Source organism: Eschrichtius robustus (assembly GCF_028021215.1).
Source record: "Eschrichtius robustus isolate mEscRob2 chromosome Y unlocalized genomic scaffold, mEscRob2.pri SUPER_Y_unloc_1, whole genome shotgun sequence".
NCBI lineage: Eukaryota > Metazoa > Chordata > Mammalia > Artiodactyla > Eschrichtiidae > Eschrichtius > Eschrichtius robustus.
In genome coordinates this window covers 1,168,835-1,186,713 of record NW_027175152.1, presented here as the reverse complement: position 1 = coordinate 1,186,713, position 17,879 = coordinate 1,168,835, and the positions used below count along the sequence as shown (strand labels likewise).

Genomic DNA, 17,879 nt, shown 5'->3' with positions numbered 1-17,879 from the left:
GCTGAAATGATCCAAACTAGCCAATCCTAAGCCTGCCTCACCTGTTCCTCACCGTCATAACCACAGTAAAGGCTCTTTCTCCATGTTTTTCTCCCCTCCCCTCTGCTCCTGACCAGCCCTGGGGCTGTGTGCTGTGCCCCTCCTTCTGGGAGCTGTAGGTAACAAACTAGTTTTTCAATGACAGTGATCTTCTCACTTGTGAGCTTTACAGTACCTCGAATCTTCTGGGTTTTTTTTTTTTTAATTTTATTTATTTAGGCCACACCGTTCACCACGTGGGATCTTAGTTCCCCGACCAGGGATTGAACCCGGGTCCCGGCAGTGAGAGTGCCAAGTCCTAACCACTGGACCACCAGGGAATTCCCGCAAATTTTCCGTTAATACACTGCATTTCAAAACTATACACAAATTATATATTATGTTATACATTATATTATGTATATTAGGTATATTTATATAATAGATACTATAGAGTGTAAATACATATGTGTATTATAAATACATATAAAATACTATTAACATGTGTATATGCATTAATATATATAGTATTTTATATGTATCTATAAAACTTGTATGTATTTATACTATATAGCATACATATACAATTATATATATTATATATTTATATATAATAGCATATAGTTTTATATATTGGGATAGTGTGTTATTGAAAACCAAAATTTATATATATATATAACATATATACACACACACACGTATTTGTATACATATATATAGGGATAGTCTATTTAAACCAAAATTTAAATGTATATAACATATATATGCACATATATAGGGATAGTATATTATTTAAACCAAAATTTATATATAACATATATATATATATATATATATATATATATGTATATGTATAATATATATATAGGGATAGTGTATTATTTAAATCAAAATTTATATATATAACATACACATATACACATAAATCTGTGTGTGTAATACATATATGTATATATATGTGTATATATATATGTGTATATATATACATATATATATACGTATATACATATACATATATATATACATATATACATATACATATATATATACACATATATATATGTGTATATATATATGTGTATATATATATAAAAACAAGTTAATGAACGCCAGGCATTCATTCAATAAATATTCATGGACAACCAATTTGAAGTAGCCTCTGAATTTACTAACGGTCCTCTGTTCTTTGACATTTGTTAACAATTAGTGAGACTTCCTTTTTCACCATAAAGATTTCTGTTTCATGATAACCATATTGGTGGCCATCAGATCCATCATTTTGAAATGAAATAAAAACAAAGATAATTATGGAGAATATTCAGAAGAACTAACAAATGACACCGTTTACCTTGGTGACCGTGCTGGAGCAGGTGTAAGTGTTTTGAGCATGGAAAATGGCTTTAATCTCCACAGGGATTTGCGATAGCAGCCTCTGGCTACAGAAGGATATCTCACACCCAGGAAAGAACCCCTGATGGTCCACCTGTGCAGACATCAGTGAGTTACATTTTCAGAAGTAATTCCCACAGATGTGTTTTCCTTATTTTGACCCTTTGTGCATAAATGTTACAGTACATACATATTTTCTTATCTTAGATAAAACTGAATTTCCCAAAGTAAGCATGATCCTTTGTAGGTTCTCACTTCCCTTCAACGGGACCTCCAAGCTTTTAAATCGAAGAGTCTTCTCAGCTGAGACCAGAAACAATAGATCTAAATGATAATGCTTATTAAAAAGCCTTTGTCTCTGTTTATTATGCTGCTATCGTCATCTGCCTTTGCTATGTTTTTAGTCCATGTTGTGTATTTTATTTATACTTTTTATTGCCCTTTCTTCCATATTTTCAACAAGATTTCCCAAGGAGATAAGCCTCTGGGTTTGACATAATATCTGGAAACTTACACAGCCTTGTATGAACCAGGAAGAAAATGGACCAGCTTATTTGAAATATGGACCAAATAGAATATTTATAATAAGGTCTATATTTCACTCTTAGCTCTGTCTATCGACCCAGAATATTATTCAGGTCTCATCAGGCTAAAGAAAATGACAAGAAACTTTTTTTCATATATTCAGCTTATTGGGATAATGTTATAATCTAAAACCAAGTTCAACATCTTCATCTTTGAGGGTTGTGTCACCACCTTGTTTCCAAGTGTCCCCAGGAGATGAAAATGAATCCATGCAAGGCTCAGAGGCTCTATGAGTGGGAGGAAAATCACGGTCATAATTTGCACAATGCTATAATATGTTCATAGAAATGTATTCTGAAATTTAGAGGAGATAGGACAAGGAAACAGCTCGGTGAGACATCACATGACTAGCAAGGACAGGAAAATAATTTTCCAACCTATTCATGAATGGGCATTGAGACACAGAAGATCTTAAGTACATTTGCATATGCAAAATTAAACTTTTGTATTGGTTTATAGACAGACATACGAAAATCAGGAACACATATACGTTCATTAATTCCACATGGCAAATGTAAATCTCTGCATCAGTTTCAATACTTTAGAATGACCTTGTCTTTTATCAATTAGGATGTGTTTTCTCAGAAATTATCCATGGTGTTTCCACAACAACCAAGCACGGTAGTAAGGCTAGGGATGAATGGGATTTTTGACATTTGAGGCAAACGAGGAATAAAAACCATAGGGCTCTGTAGCCCTGATCCACGCTCTTTCCTCCATCCCATGTTGACTCTCTGTCTTGCCACTTAAGGGGTAAATGGGGAAAAGAACTCAGAGATGGGAAAAGAAAAACAGCTAGACAGGCAGTAGATCAGAGAAAGGAAATGCAAGACAAAGGTGTAACCGCAAGACATACAGACATGGGAACAGACAGACACTGAAAGAGGGAGATGCGAGAGAGAAACATAAAAATAGACTCTGTTCCTTTCCTGTGGTTGCTATAGAACAAACTGTCACAAACTGGGTAGCTCACAACCACGGAAATTCGTTCTCTCATGGGTCTGGAGTTGAAGTCTGAAATCCAGGTGTCCTTGGGGCTGTATTCTCACAATATGGATGGAATCCTTCTCCCCCTGCCTACCAGCAGCCTCGGACATTCCTTGGCTTGTAGCTGCCTTACTGCAGTCTCTGGCTCTGTCATCACATGAATTTCACTGTGTGTCCCTCTTTCTACCTGGAAGTCTCCCCTCTGTGCATGTTAGTTTCTATATTTCTTCTCTTCTTATAAAGACACCAGGCATATTGGATTACGAGCTCACCCTATGCCCATATGACCTCATCTTAACTTACATCTTAATTACATCTGCAAAGACTATTTCCAAATAAGATCACAGTCACAGGGGAAAAAAAAAAAAACTAAAAATAGAGCTACCGTATGATCTGCAATCCCACTCCTGGGCATATATCCAGAGAAAACCATAATTCAAAACAATACATGCACCCCAATGTTCACAGCAGCACTCTAAAATAGCCAAGACATGGAAGCAACCTGAATGTCCATCGACAGAGGAATGGATAAAGAAGATGTGGTACATGTATGCAATGGAATATTACTCAGCCATAAAAAAGAATGAAATAATGCCATTTGTAGCAACATGGGTGGACCTAGAGATTGTCATACTGAGTGAAATAAGTCAGACAGAGAAAGACAAATATCATATGATATCGCTTATATGTGGAATCTAAAAAAATGGTAGAAATGAACTTATTTACAAAACAGAAACAGAGTCACAGATGTAGAAAACAAACTTATGGTTACCAGGGGATGGGGGGGAGGGATAAATTAGGAGACTGGGATTGACATATACACACTACTATATATAAAATAGATAACTAATAAGGACCTACTGTATAGCACAGGGAACTCTATTCAATACTCTGTAATGACCTATATGGGAAAAGAATCTAAAAAAGAGTGGATATATGTATAACTGATTCACTTTGCTGTACACCTGAAACTAACACAACATGGTAAATCAACTGTACTCCACATTGTAAATCAACTGTACTCCAATATAAAGTAAAAAGTTAAAAAAGAAAATCACAGTCACAGGTGCCAGTGTTGAGGACACCAACTTTATGGCGGCTGGAGGGGGGGAACGACAATTCCGCAGACAACATAGACAATGATTTTTAAAAGTTGTAGAAAGAGCAAGAGAAACAGACGTGAAAACCTGAGATGTTTGCATATAGTAAGCATGCAGAAAGTTCCACCCTCACTGGAAAGTTTGCAGGACAGCTCTGAAATCAAACATAATCGACGTCAAACAAAAAAAGAAAGACCATTCTCTCTACCTTGATGGTAAAAGTTCCTTGTGAAATGATCTTATAATTTATTTTACTAAAACATTTAAAATGACGTTGGTTTCTCTTCACCACACTTCTTCCCCTCTCTCTCTACCGTGGCTTATGTCAATTTAAATTGAGGGCCACTTTCCCACCCAAGACAAGGCATCCACTCTCCTATTTGCTCCATCTCGTCAACTGTGAACAGTGATTTTGCACACTTGATGCTGGATGGATAGACACATTCCTGCTAGCATTTCAACAGCTCAGCAATATAGCTCAGGAATAATATTTACACTCATTAGTAAGTTATACTGTCTATGATCAAGAAGGCAGGCATTTTCATTTTACCCCCCAGCACTTAGGAGAAAGGTAAATTTAGAATTTAGCACTGTAGAAAATACACAATAAATGTGGGCACGAATACGATCTGTGTGCACATTTCTTAATTTCAAGGATGTAGGAAATGAGTAAATTAAGGGAGAGGTCGTCGACCTGTATTTTTCTTTGAAGAGCTGGGAAAACATGCAAAAGGCGTAAACCAATGAATCCCAAACAGAAAGAATCTTGACAAAACCTCACAACGTTGGGGAAGTGTCTCTCGGCTCCCTAGAGCTTTAAGTCAGAGAAGCTAGATGTTTCTACACATCAGAGGGATTTATTTTTTTAAGTAGCGAGACCCCAGCAATGACAGCTTGACAATTCCAACAGCGGTTGGTGGTCAAGCATCCCCCCTCAATCCCACCCACTCTCATAATCCCTTCTGTGAGGATGGTCCGCTAACCCTCTGTATTGAATGGTTTTAAAATTTCCACTTCACCACCAGCAGAACAGATAAGCCATTGGAGGGTGAATCAATTCTGATGACACAAAAACACTGGCTGTAGTCCCTCAAATCCTTACCTACTTCTCAGTGATAACCACTGACCCTTAAAACGCATGGCAGGTCCAGGTCTCGGGTAAAACACCAAATGCAGCAGAGAGAGAAGGGAAAAAAATGCCAGAAGGCTGACGAAACCACCTACTCATGTAGAAATTGAAGTCAAATATCATATGGAATAAAGGGAGTGATGTTTGGGAGACTGACCTCAAATGAGTCCAGCAAAGAAAGAAGGAATATTCTAATTCTAATGCATACTTTCGTGTGTAATAATTATTTTATATTGTATTATAGCTATGGCTTTCTCTTGTATGGATTTCTTCTTGCAGGAAGTGAGAGGAAGGAGGTAAGTCATGAAGTAGAGGAAAAAAGAGTGACCCATATTAGAGAAGGAAACTAGGGTGGTATTGTGGAAATGACTACCTTGATAGGGAAAACAGATCTAGAATCTGCAATTAGATTTTATGTGTGTTTACGCTACCCAACCCCAAATTTGGAAATCAACAATAACATCGGGCTACACTAGCCACAGGAGGATCTTCCAAAGAACTCAAAGGAAATCTAGAAAATGGTTTCTTTTCAAACAATCCCTATGGGGAAAAAATATGCCACACTGAAATTTCCTTCCAATATTTGTTTTGTCTAGAGTCTAAATGTTACAGTTACATATTCCATTGTAGTTTGCCTATTTTAACAAGAGTATCAATCAAATGGCAAATATCTGACAGAGTTTAGATAGCACTAAACAAACACCATCAAAAATGAAAGCAGTCACTCAAAATTTCAAATTCAAAACATGGAAAAACAATTTTTACAGGTTTACATCTCTTGGAAATCAATATGTTTTTCATAATTTGATTTTGTGGGCTATCAGCTAGGGAAGGTAGTCGCAGAGAGCAACAAACAACAACGTGTAAATTCCAAAGATGATGGATGCTTTGCCCCTACAACAGAACGTTTTAAAAATGTGGTTCCTGGAAAAGAAAATTGTAAAACATATTAAATAAAACGAAAAGGTCAGTTCTCCATAAATGAGTGGTGAGCAGTTTTATGGCTTCAGACATTTAATTTGACACCGTAATAATGTTCTATGAACTGCAGTTCTATACATTATGAGTCTTAAAGATAGCAAGATACTAGCAGACATCTATATTTGGGGTGCCTCAAATGATTTCAGGTAACGAATCCTCAACAGATCAAGTTCCTATTTATTCTCACATAGTTTAAACCTTCCAATACAGGTGTGCCCACCTGCGCCCACTGTAAGGCTGAATTCTACAAGAATGCGATGCCAGAACTCTGGTCATGATGGTTGGATAACTGTCAAGGTTCTACTGAATCGGTCATTTTACAGAATGCCTTTCACACAAAAGTCCATCTTGCACGTTTATAGTCAAGGTGGAGGTCAAAAGTACTATAGCAAACTCGTTGCCCATTTCTCATTAAGGAAAAAGAAATCTGATGATTTTTAGTATCAGAATTTATTTCAGGAAGAAGCAACTGCCCTTTATAGGAAGGACTGCTTTATTTGAGCTTTTAAGTGAAGCTATTCTTGCCGTGAAAGAAAAAAAAAATTGAGAGGAGGATAAGCATTACTAACTAATTCAATTTTATAGAGAAGGAAGTGTAGCCCCAAATCATGAAGTGACTTGTACAATATCTACCATCTAGAAAGCGGTAAATAGAACTAGAACTCAAGTTTTCTTTTTCTTTATAAATTTATTTTTTATTTTATTTATTTTTGGCTGTGTTGGGTCTTTGTTGCTGCGCGCGGGCTTTCTCTAGTTGTGGCGAGCAGGGGCTACTCTTCATTGCGGTGCGCGGACTTCGCATTGCGGTGCCTTCTCTTGTTGTGGAGCACGGGCTCTCGGCATGCGGGCTTCAGGAGTTGTGGCACGTGGGCTCAGTAGTTGTGGCTCGCGGGCTGTAGAGCACAGGCTCAGTAGTTGTGGCGCACGGGCTTAGTTGCTCCGTGGCATGTGGGATCCTCTCGGACCTGGCCTCCAACCCATGTCCCCTGCATTGGCAGGCGGATTCTTAACCACTGCACCAGAGAAGCCCCTCAAGTTTTCTTAAACAGTTATTTTTTTCTACTAATCTTTGGCCCCATGAATAAAACAAATTCTCAGGTGTATCTCCCATGTTGCACTAACTTTTTAGGCAGAAGTTCTGGATTTAAACTCCTGATCTGTCACCTACTATATGATGTTGGGTGGACGTTTCCATTGGCAAGAATTTATAACTTTGTGATGGTGCCACGGAGCTGCTGGAATCCTACATATGGGCAAAACTGTACTGGTGTATAAGAATAGGATGTGCCTCACAGAATTATACTGGGACAGAGAAATATATTCTGGTTCATGGCTTTTCCTTCTCCCCCAAACCACTGCTATGCCTTGGATCTCCCAGAACCTATAAGTATGTGGATTGAAAATAGTAATAGTATGAGAAAATCATAACCACTGAAAAAGATTGAGGAATGACTTGTGCTCTGAAGACTTGGATTTACTACTTCAGGACTTTTCCAAGTCTTGAAATAATGAAAGTTCTAACCATAAAGGTTGCATGTGAGACTCAGTAACTTGTAAGTATTATCACCCAAGTCTTTGTAGCATTAACAGTTAGTCCCAAGAGCTTTTTCTAGGAGAGGAATCTCTCCTTTAGAATCAGGGATGAGTTCCTTAATCAACTGAAGAAGTTTTTCAGGCCACAGGACACACTCGCATGGCTCCTTTTTCCCATTTGAGGGTGTGTCAGGAGGGCAGCATAGAAGAAATTTCACTGGGGAGGAGAAATTGGGGTACTTAAATACCCAAGCCACCCAATTCTCCTTCTTGTTTTCTGAGTGTGTAAGAGTAACTCCTGGTACTGATTGATCCCCACCACTGGGTATTCTTTTAGAAGAGGGGTGACACAAGTTTTAGATGAGTAGGTGTAACCCACCCAGGTTTGCTTGCCCAACGCACAGCAAGACAAACGCTGAGATGCTGAGGTTTGCAGCAGAGAAAGGGTTTATTCACAAGACAGCCAAGCAAGGAGATGGGAGAACAAATCTCAGATCCACCTCCCTGAAGGGGAGGGGCTTGAGATATTTACAAGATAAAGAAGCAGGGTGGTCTTAGGTATGGGGAAAGGTGATTGCAGGTTAGGGAAAAGGTGAGGTAATTGGTGTTCTGTGCAGGACTATCTGAGTTACGTGTTTCTCATGGGATGCACGTTCAAAAATGGAGGCATTTTGGGGTTTCCCTGGTGGCGCAGTGGTTAAGAATCCGCCTGCCAATTCAGGGGACACGGGTTTGAGCGCTGGTCCGGGAAGATCCCACATGCCATGGAGCAACTAAGTCCATGTGCCACAACTACTGAGCCTGCGTGCCACAACCACTGAAGCCTGCATGCCTAGAGCCCGTGCTCTGCAACAAGAGAAGCTGCCGCAATGAGAAGCCCGCGCACCGCAACGAAGAGTAGCCCCCACTCGCCGCAACTAGAGAAAGCCCGCATGCAGCAACGAAGACACAATGCAGCCCCTCCCCCCAAAAAAAAGGAGGCATTTAGCCATACTACCCAAAAGCAATCTACAGATTTAATGTGATTCTGATCAAATTACCCATGACATTTTTCAAAGAACTAGAACAAATAATCCTAAAATTTTTGTGGAACCATAAAAGATCCAGAATGGGCAAAGCAGTTCTGAAGAAAAAGAATAAAGCAGAAGGCAGAACCCCCCCTGACTTCAGACAATACTACAAAGCTACGGGAATTAAAACAGCATGGTATTGGCACAAAAACAGACATACGGATAAAAAGAGCAGAATATAGAGCCCAGAAACAGACCCACACACCTACAGTCAATTAATATTCAACAACGGAGGCAAGAATACACAATGGGAAAAAGACAGTCTCTTCAGCAAGTGGTGCTGGGAAAGTTGGACACCTGCATGTAAATCATACTAAGTGAAGTAAGTCTGAAAGATGAAGACAAATACAATATGATATCACTTATATGTGCAATCTAAAATATGACACAAATGAACTTATTTACAAACCAGACTCACAGACATAGAGAACAGACTTGTGGTTGTCAAGGGGGAGGAGTGTGGGAGGGATGGAGTGGGAGTTTGGGATTAGCAGATGCAAAGTATTATACAAAGGATGGATAAACAACAAGGTCCTACTGTAGAGCACAGGGAACTATATTCAATACCCTATGATAAACCATAATGGAAAAGAATATTTTAAAAAAAGAACGTTATATGAACCTATTTATTCTCTTCTTTTTTTCTCCCCCTCTCTGATTAACCAGCACGATCTACGCAGGTTGATTTCAGGTTTGTCTTAAAGCATAATATAGGAATAGTTTCTTAAAAACAAAGATGATACAACAATAGTAATAACAGGGTTTCATTCCCTAACTGTTTAAAAATGCAGTCACGTCCCAAAGAGCTCTTCTTTTCCTATTATTCCTTTTTTGCATTGACAGTCTCTTGGCCATTTTTCTACTTATTAGCACTTCCATCAGAAGGGAGGAAAAGGATGTGAAACCAAGACGTGTCAGTTTGAGACACAGAGTCTTATATTAGGCCCATCACCACCTCGGAATGCCTAGACAATTCCTGCTCCCCTGGGAGTGTTCAAAGCCACCAGCCCTACAAAATCCATGTCCCTGCAAAACAGCAAAGCATTTCAGCATACAGGTCGTATCCTTATTTTTCTGTATGATTGTTGCATTGCACACTTCACCCAAATAGAGGTGATGAGAGAATTAGAACAGGTGGGTTAGATGCAAGAGTATTAGAAACCATTATTTGCTAATATGAAAATTGCCTTAAGAACATTAAGAAACATACTGGTTTACTGCATAGACTAAATTTGAATATTAAGTAAACTTGTGGTCATTTTTCTTTCTTTTAGTTAATACTGACTGAAAATTCCAAAAGAAACAATTCATATAAGCCAGGGTGAATTGATTCTTGCTTTGGATAACTTGTGTTGCTTTGATAGCCATTTCATTCCCTACTGAGTTAAATTACTAAAGAATCCCACACATGCCAGAACTTATAGTCTACCTAGAATTATCGCACCTTAAAACGGACATCTAATATATGGTCAACTAATATTGGACAAGAGAGCCAAGAATACTCAATGGGGAAAAGATAGTCTCTTCAATAAATGGTGCTGAAGAACCTGGATAACCACATGAAAATAATGAAACTGGACCCCTATCTTATACCACTCACAAAAAATTAACTTCACATAGGTTAAAACTTAAATGAAAGACCTGAAACCATATAACTCCTAGAACAAAACACAGGGGAAAAACTCCTTGACATTGGTCTTGGCAATGATTTTTCTGGATATGAAACCAAAAGCAACAAAATGAAAAATAAACAAGTGGGACTAAACCAAACTATCAACAGACCCATGAAAAGGTGACGGACATCACTACATGCAAACATCAGGGAATGGACATCACTAAATGGACATCAGGGAAATGCAAACCAAAACCACATGAGGTACCACCTCACACCTGTTAGAACGGCCATGATCAAAAAGACAAGCCATAACAAATGCTGGCAGGGATGCGGAGAAAAGGGAACCCTTGTATATTGTTGGTCAGAATGTAAATTGCTACAACCATTATGGAAAACAGTATGGACTTTGCTCAAAAAACTAAAAATAGGATTACCATATAATGCAGCAATATCAGTTCTGGGTATATAGCCAAAGGAAAAGGGTATATATATATTTACATTAGCCAAGATATATATTATATATGTGTATGTATACACATATATGTATATGTATATTGTATATGTATATGTAATATATATAACATATGTTTATGTATAATATATATCTTGGCTACTATAAATAATATATATATATATAAGTTAAAAAGAAGGAATTCTTACCTTTTGTGACAACGTGGGCATTATGCTAAGTGAAATAAGTCAGACAGAGAAAGACAAATTCCGTATGATCTCACTTGTATGTGGAATCTGAAAAAACAACAACAACAAACTCATAGAACCAGAGAGTAGAACGGTGGTTACCAGGGGCTGCAGGGGTGGAGAAAACGGGGAGATGTCGGTCAAAGGGTACAAACATTCAGTTACCAGACGAGTAAGTTCTGGGGTCTAATATACAGCATGGTTACGTATAAATCCAGTAAACATACAATTAACAATACTGTATCATATACTTGAAAGTTGCTAAGAGAGCAGATTTTAAAAGTTCTCACCACACTTATTGTTATTAACATTTCACAATATACATGTGTATCAAATCATCAGATTGCACACCTTAAATGTACTCAACATTATAAGTCAATTATATCTCAATAAAGCTGGAAACAAAATAAAAATAAAATAAAATGATAATTTAAAACAGGCACCTAATGTTTTTGTCCTAAATTCTTTTCTGACCCAAATTTGAATGTGATGTCTTAGAGTAGCTAATAAATGCATAAAGCCCAACTTTAAGAATCCTTGCTGTGAAAAGAGTTGATGTAGGGATTTTTCTTTCCATCAGTTTATTTTACAAGTTTTTGTTAAATAACAAAGTAAGATGGTGATAAAATTCCAAGGAGCACGTTATTTCCTAAGGGCACCGCCTCAAACCCCAGTGCTAGTCTTATTCCAAGACACCTGGTGCACATTTATTGAAAACGATCTGGCATGGAGACATTTTCCATTAGTGCTAATATGGGTAATCACACTTCTTCAGTAGAAAGTATTTTATACAGATATTGTGAAACAGTTGAAGGTCTCTATCATACTAGAAACCCAACCTATAAGTGGCCATATTTACAATTGAGCTTGTCTGCCAAAAAAAAAAAAAAGGAAAAAGAAAAAAAGCTGGGTAGCAGCACCAGAACATTTGACTCAAATAGATGGTTTGGATTAATGGAATGAACCATTTCTACTTCAGGTTCAACAAAAAAAGCTATATGTGAAACACTCTGGTGTTCTCATAATTGTGCATATGGTTGGAAATTCCTGTCTAGGTCAAATACTGAGTAATTCAAACCTAGTAGGAGAAAGAGGAAAGAAATCAGAAGAAGTAACGTATTAGCACTTTTCATTAAATAGGGTTCTGCTGGTGGAAAAACTTTAAAACTTAATGTTTTCCACTAAGTATCCCTGTTTCCTTCACACTTTTGGAAAACAATACTGGGCTCAAATTTTCAAAGTATATTTAAATTCCTCTGGTTTGGTTGCTGACAGAAATCCATGCTATTTCCTCATACTCATGTTGGGTATACTTTGTGATATGGTCTATGCCTAGTGGGCATGAAATTTTAAAGAGTAATGTTTCTGAATGCTGCAGCCAGGAGTGTTGGAGCCATAAAGAGTTACTTTGAGTAACAGAGTTATATTATTCCAGAAACCAGTTCATCCTGCTGAACAGTGCTGATGCTTGAAGGAAGCTTTCTAACCACACCTTCCATTTGCCAAGCAAAATCCAAAAGACAACAACAGCCCAAAGTACATAGATGCTGCAGGAATTAGAGAGGAATTAATAAAGGCTAACAATTTTAAAAGATACATGAGGATAGGGACTTCCCTGGCAGCACAATGGTTGAGAATCTGCCTGCCAATGCAGGGGACGCAGGTTCGATCCCTGGTCCGGGAAGATCCCACATGCCGCAGAGCAACTAAGCCCGTGCGCCACAACTACTGAACCTGCGCTCTAGAGCCCGTGAGCCACAACTACTGAGCCCGCGAGCCACAACTGCTGAGCCCGCATGCCTAGAGCCCGTGTTCCCCAACAAGAGAAGCCACCGCAATGAGAAGCCCGTGCACCACAACAAAGAGTAGCCCTCGCTCGCCACAACTAGAGAAAGCCCACACGCAGCAACGAAGACCCAACGCAGCCAAAAATAAATAAATAAATTTATTAAAAAAAAAAAAAGATACACGAGGATAAAAGTTAACAAAACTTCCTAGTATGGGTTCTTTGGTAAAGAAAAAAATATGACAGATAAACTGTTTAACATGATCATCATAAAAAAGGGCGGGCAGTCCAAATGTATAATGTAGGAAATGAGCAGATGAAATTTTAGCTATGAAGGAGATTAAGGAATCAAAATCAACTTGTTTGGTCCAATCCGTGCAAATGCATTTGAAAACTTGAGTAAAATGGATGCTTCGCTTTACATCCATTTTTCTCCCCCAGAAGAAAGAGAAACTGGAAACTGACTAATTATATAATCCCAGAGAGACCCAACTTCACTCCCTGCCTCACCACCCATTCTCCCCTTCAAAGATGGCATTTCCAGATGGCGTCACAATTTTCTTCTTTGAAAATAAGATTTACTTGCTAATATTTACCCTGGTTTAGGACACAGAAAAGGTGAAATAGTTCCACATTTGATTATGAAGCTAGCAAAGCACTGACAAAATCCAAGAAATACCAGACAAACAACAACAAATTGATAGATATGTTTTAAACAACTAGCAAATAGAATCCAGCTGATGTTTAAAGAAAAATTCACTGTGATGACTTGAGGTTTATTTCAAGAACAAATGTAAATTCTTCTGTTAATTTATTAAACGTACAACTATCATCACCATATATATGTAATTGCTATAAGTGATGAAAGGCATTGACTAAATGTCACTAACTTTTCATTTAAAGAAAACCCCCAGCAAAATAGAAATAGCCGTATTATATATAATGTTTATACTGATATATATACAATTTTAAGGTATTTATCTTATTCATATACTTATTATGTATGGGATGGACATTAGTTAATTGTACCTGCCACTTACTAACCTCAGTTTTCCTGTAATGTCCACATTTTGGTTTAGCATACAGAGTGAAACGTTCATCAAAGTGAACCCAACTTTGTCAAATTTACATTTTTATGTCTCCAGCTCTACATAAGGGGCATGGAGTAATGGTAAAGGCAATAATAAACGTACTGAACTAAAAAATCAAAGTAATGGTAAAGGCAATAATAAACATGGATATTTCTACCATTGTGTGGATGTAAAAGTACATCCTCTGTACTTAATGCTGGAAATACAGGCACTATATTTATGATGGAAGTCTTTGACACCACATTATTTTAAATATGGAAAATACATTCTGCTTTCCTTCAAGGCCTCCAGAAATGTGTGTGATGGAGAGTTGGTTTTCTTCTCTCCGTCTGGGATTTTTCACCATGCGTCCTCAAAAGGCAGCAAGGAAGAAATGGATTAATTAATACCATAGGGAAGTGCTCTCCCCTGCTCAGTAAACTGTGCAGTATTCTAGAAAAATGCATCTTAAGATAGTTCCCAATTAAGATAGAACTTTTGTGACCCAAAGAAATGAAACAGAAATTATAAAGCCAATGCAAGTTTGATTTATGGTACTCGGGGTTTAAGACCATTGACCCTGAGCCTCTAGGAATTTACTGCTATGGGGTAAAACGACCAGAACTGAATTTGCAACAGAAAAAAAAGACAAAAGAAAAAAATGTAGTTTACTTTTTGTAGGAGTGAAATACACGACAGAAACATGAACAGAAACATTAATGTGCAAGTGATAGATACACTTCATTACTGCCCATACTTACCTATTTTATAAAATATGATGTGTTCTCAGTTCAAAAAGTGCAGTCGTACATAAAACAATTCTAAAGACTAAATAATGTGCCTGGTTCAAATTGATCTATGTTTCCGTCCAAGAATTCCATTAGAGAAAGATTAAGGGATTTCCACATAAGGTAGAAAATAAGAAATTAAAGTCTAAATAATTTCAGGGGGAAAAAAATCAAACCTTCATATTAAGACATGATTCTGAACAAAATATGAATGAAACACATCTGTTTAGATCTCTGCAAATGGCATAAATAGCTCAGGAAGGCAAGATAAACTCAACCTTTTACTGAGAAAGGATGAGGCGTAGAACCGGAAAAACTCTTGTATAGTTTCCAAAAACTCAATTCAGTGACTCCTTTTTCATAGTTTCACTGAAATAATTAAAAACAAAATAGGAAGAGAGATGTCTCTCGGCAACTGCCTTTCTTCATAGTTATGCATTTAACATGAAGATTTCCTATTTGAAAGTAAAAACAGGCAAAGCCTTGTCAGTTCACATAATTGCTGATTTTTGCCTACATTTTAGAAGAAATACAGGGGAAAAACCACAGATACATTATTAACGGGGTGAATTGCTTTGGACATACATATTTCACATACTGAAGGTGTCTCAAATTGACCTCGTTTGGAAAGGAATAAAGAACAAAAATAAAATATGTTCTTTCTCCTTTGCATTTTATTGTTTTTGGTCTAACACATTTTGTTTTCACAGAAATGGATATGATAGGATTAACAAAAAGCAGTAGAGACAGCTGGTGATGCTGAGATGGATATTTTTTTTAAAGAAAAAATTGTAAAACGCACGATGGAAAATAGAACAGAGTTCATTTTGAACCGTTGTGCCCTTACCCAGATACCTTATAATTCAGGAGATGTTCACTCTTATATCCTGGCTACCCCTTGATATATTTGGACATGCTGAATATACTTATATTATCTGACTTATTTAACAGGATCGTGGGGTCATAGGACATTTTGAATGTTATTTTCTGAGATCTACTGGACCCCCGCAAAATCACATTACTGAACTAATAGTTCCATAAAATTCTTCTGATTTTGACTAAAAATAGAACTACCATATGACCAGCAATCCCACCTCGGGGCATATACCCTGAGAAAACCATAATTCAAAAAGACACAGGTACCCCAATGTTCATTGTAGCACTATTTACAATAGCCAGGACATGGAAGCAAGCTAAATGTCCATCAGCAGAGGAATGGATAAAGATGTAGTACATATATACAATGGAATATTATTCAGCCATAAAAAAGAATAAAATAATGCCATTTGCAGCAACATGCATGGACCTAGATTACCATACTAAGTGAAGTAAGTCAAAGACAAATACCATATGATATCACTTACATGTGGAATCTAAAATATGACACAAATGAAGTTATTTACAAAACAGAAACAGACTCACAGACTTAGAAATCAAACTTATGGTTACCAAAGGGGAAAGTGATGGGGGATAAATTAGGAGTTTGGGATTAACATAGACACACTACTATATATAAAAGAGATAAACAACAAGGACCTATTGTATAGCGTAGGGAACTATATTCAATATATTGTAACAATCTATAATGGAAAAGGATCTGAATTTATATACGTGTGTGTGTGTGTGCGCATGTGTGTGTATCTGAATCACTCTGCTGTACACCTGAAACTAAAACATTCTAAATCAACTATACCTCAATAGGAAAGAAAGAAAGAAAGAAAGAAAGAAAGGAAGGAAGGGATGGAGGGAGGGAAAAAGAAAGAAAGAAAGAAAGAAGGAAAGAAAGAAAGGAAGGAAGGAAGGAAGGAAGGAAGGAAGGAAGGAAGGAAGGAAGGAAGGGAGGGAAAAAGAAAGAAAGAAAGAAAGAGAGAGAGAGGAAGGAAGGAAGGAAGGAAGAAAGGAAGAAAGTTGTTCCTTAAAGTGTCCAAGTAGGCACAGAATATACTGTATTGATAGCCAATTGAAGATGGTACTCAACATGTTTTTCTGAGTCATTCTGATAATTTTTTTTTCCAAATTTCTTGCCTTTTGCTGCCTATAAATTTGTCCTGCCTGAAGCTCTAGAACCTTATTACTACAAATATGCTAATTTATATTAATCATTTATATATAATTCATTTATTCATATAAATAAAATTCCAATATAGAGAATTTTATTTACCTGCCTTGTTTTCACAAATGTTGTATTTTTGTTGGTGTTGTTGTTTGATCATTTTGGTGCTTCATTATGTTAGCTTCTTACACATCCACTTTTTACACAAATAAAAGGAAATAATTTGAGTTTCAACCTGTGTAATCCACAAGATGAAGGACATTTATTACTATCAAGAGAAAGGGCATTCCATCACCTCAGATTCTACAAGACAAAAGATAGGATAGTTATGGTTTCTATATCATTCAATCCAAAATATTTACAACTTCCCCTGTGATTCCTTATTTGACCCATGGATAATTCTGGATGGTCAATGACAACAACAAAAGATGTTACATCTCATTCATATTTTCATTCACTACATCCTGAAACAATATTTTGGCCATATCACATTATATAACATATATTCTTAAAACTGATTTCACCCATTTCAGTTCACTTTTTGAATGATGGCTGCAGGTAGAATATTTAAAATTACACATGTAGCTCAGAGTTTTGGCTCACTTTACATTTCTCTTGAAATAGTCCTGGAAGAGGCCATTTACTTTAACGCAATTATAAATATTATAAAAATATGTCTACCATCTTGTTATTTGTTTTCAATTTGTCATACATTTTATTCTTCGGATTGGGCCTATTTTAGCATTTCATTTTAGCTCCATTATTGGCTTTTTGTGCCTCTTTGTTTACTGATTTAGTTGTTATTTAACGGTTTACAACATTTTAACTTATTACCGGCAAATTTCAAATAATTTGTACCACTTTATATATAATGTAAGAACCTCAAATTTTAAACATCCATATTCCCCTTTTTTTATCTGTACTATTTTTGTCTCACATTCTCCTTGTACATGTATTATATAACAGAATATTTTATACTGTTTTGCTTTACATGATAAATTATGATTTAATGAATTAAAAGAGATAAAGTTATTCTATACTTACCTGTATAATTACCATTTCTAACTGTCTTCATT

General features: G+C 36.8%; 1 non-coding gene across 1 annotated transcript; it reads right to left on the bottom strand.

Moving 5' to 3' along the window:
- Positions 1-287: 287 nt before the first annotated feature.
- Positions 288-359, bottom strand: TRNAE-CUC (transfer RNA glutamic acid (anticodon CUC)). The gene has a single exon. It is a non-coding gene; the product is annotated as a tRNA-Glu (tRNA).
- Positions 360-17,879: the final 17,520 nt, after the last annotated feature.